Raw genomic sequence first — 2846 nt, forward strand, 5'->3', positions numbered from 1 at the left:
ACATATACCACAAACTTCGGAGTAAATAATACAAGCTCGAAAGTAGAGCTCGGTTCACAAAAGCAGAGGATACAATTTACCAAAGGCATTATATACCCATGGAAAGGCTCATGAGGTTATTCAATATGAAGGACACTGTCGGATAAAATCCAACAAAGGAACCGATGGTCCTCAAGGGATCTGATGTGAGCATCGATACTCAACCAGAGGAAGAAGAATGCAAGAAGATCTGAAACAACAGACTAATTCAAAGCTCAAATGCAAAAGAATTATGATTTCCAAATGAAGGGATCAGAAGCAACGCTCTGATCAAGGATGGATAAGTTGAGTAGGCTTAGGGGTAAAATCGATGGCAATTTGATTGATCGAGATCGAGCTCATGTTTAAAATGACGTCTGAGTCAGAAGAATGAATTCTTAGATCTGACTGAGGATTGCAAGCATTCGCCACTTATTGAATCAGTGGACTCAAAATGATAGTGACAAAGGATGCCAATAAGATTACTATACTTATGGGGTTAACCATGATGCAAGCAAGCAAGAATTTCAAGAGCAATAAGCTGCTAAGGAATTTGGAAGATCGAATATTATTTCGAAGGCCTTAGTGAAACACATGAACAACTGGAGTTGAACAGATACTCGGTAAGAGCGAGAATTATCCGTAGGGGTATTCAGGTGGCAAAGAACTGCAAGGCAGTAGGCACAAAGTATTCTCGGAACAATAGAGAGAATTTCGGTGTATCTTGTATTAACAAGATCAACTTGGGATGAATGTATGAACGACAAATGTAGGTAGTTATCCATAAGGATACATCAGTGGTAGGGAATTGTAAAAGCGATGGCACATAGTCTCAAGAGAACATCATAGGGTGTCTTCGGAATCTTCTGGTGAAACAAGCGATCGTTCGGACCGAGGGGCTCTCCGGGAGAAAGTATTTACGAGAACCTAGAGTTGGAGTTAGTAAAATCGTTTAACCCAAATAGAAGAGATGTCAGAGTCCCAGAGTATAGGTCGAGGAATAAAAGATCCTACTACCACCCAATGGTGACGTGGGCCCGTAAGCCGCACAACCATGTTAGTAAAAGTTTTGCAATGACTAGACTCAACTTTGGCCAAAGTGTGTGGAAGGGAGATTCCTACAGGCAGTCAGCTCTGATACCAACTTGTGATGCCCCTGATTCAATCGTACACTAATCATACACGCAAACATGTACGATCAAGATCAGGGACTCACGGGAAGATATCACAACACAACTCTAAAATAAAATAAGTCATACAAGCATCATAATACAAGCCGGGGGCCTCGAGGGCTCGAATACAAGTGCTCGATCATAGACGAGTCAGCGGAAGCAACAATATCTGAGTACAAACATAAGTAAACAAGTTTGCCTTAAGAAGGCTAGCACAAACTGGGATACATATCGAAAGAGGCGCATGCCTCCTGCCTGGGATCCTCCTAAATTACTCCTGGTCGTCGTCAGCGGCCTGCACGTAGTAGTAGGCACCTCCGGTGTAGAAGGAGTCGTCGTCGACGGTGGCGTCTGGCTCCTGGGCTCCACCATCTGGTTGCGACAACGAGGAAGAAAGGAAAAGCGGAAAAGGGGGAGCAAAGCAACCGTGAGTACTCATCCAAAGTACTCGCAAGCAAGGATCTACACTACATATGCATGGGTATCTGAGTAAAGGGGCAATATCGGTGGACTGAACTGCAACATGCCAGAATAAGAGGGGGATATCTAGTCCTGTCGAAGACTACGCTTTTGGCAGCCTCCATCTTGCACCATGTAGAAGAGAGTAGATGGTAAGTTCACCAAGTATCATTGCATAGCATAATCCTACCCGGCGATCCTCCCCTCGTCGCCCTGTGTAAGAGCGATCACCAGGTTATATCTGGCACTTGGAAGGGTGTGTTTTATTAAGTATCCGGTTCTAGTTGTCATAAGGTCAAGGTACAACTTCGGGTCGCCTTTTACCATGGACACGGCTATTCGAATAGATCAACTACCCTGCAGGGGTGCACCACATTACCAGACACGCTCGATCCCTCTGGCCGGGCACACTTTCCTGGGTCATGTCCGGCCTCGGGAGATCAACACGTCGCAGCCCCACCTAGGCTCAACAGAGAGGTCAGCACGCCGGTCTAAATCCTATGTGCGTAAGGGTCTGGGCCCATCGCCCATTGCACACCTGCACGTTGCGAACGCGGCCGGAAGCATACCTAGCCCCCTTAATACAAGCGCGGGCTTACGGTCCAATGCGGCGCGCGCCGCTCAGTCGCTGACGTCAAAAAGAGCTTCGGCTGATACCACGACGCTTGTTGCCCATATCTTGTCCCACGTGGCGGTTAGTGCGTATAAGGTTAACGACCCAACTCAGATCAAATACCAAGATCTCGTTAAGCGTGTTATTATGAAGTAGCCGCGAACGCCGACCAGGGCCAGGCCCACCTCTCTCCTAGGTGGTCTCAACCTGCCCTGTCGCTCCGCCACAAAGTAACAGTCGGGGGCCGTTAGGAACCCAGGCCCACCACTACCGGGATGGAGCCACCTGTCCTTTCAGCCCCCACATCGGAATCACATGTGGGTACTCAACGAGCCGACCTCACTTTAGTCACCACCTGTATAGTATGTATGTATATATGTATATACCCGTGATCACCTCCCGAGTGATCACGGCCCGATAGTATAGCATGGCAGACGGACAAGAATGTAGGGCCACTAATGGATACTAGCATCCTATACTAAGCATTTAGGATTGCAGGTAAGGGTAACAATTGTAGCAACAATGACAAGCTATGCAGCAGAATAAGATTAACCGAAAGCAGTAACATGCTACACTACTCTAAT

This window comes from Triticum aestivum, chromosome 6D (assembly GCF_018294505.1).
Source record: "Triticum aestivum cultivar Chinese Spring chromosome 6D, IWGSC CS RefSeq v2.1, whole genome shotgun sequence".
In the NCBI taxonomy this organism is placed as follows: domain Eukaryota; kingdom Viridiplantae; phylum Streptophyta; class Magnoliopsida; order Poales; family Poaceae; genus Triticum; species Triticum aestivum.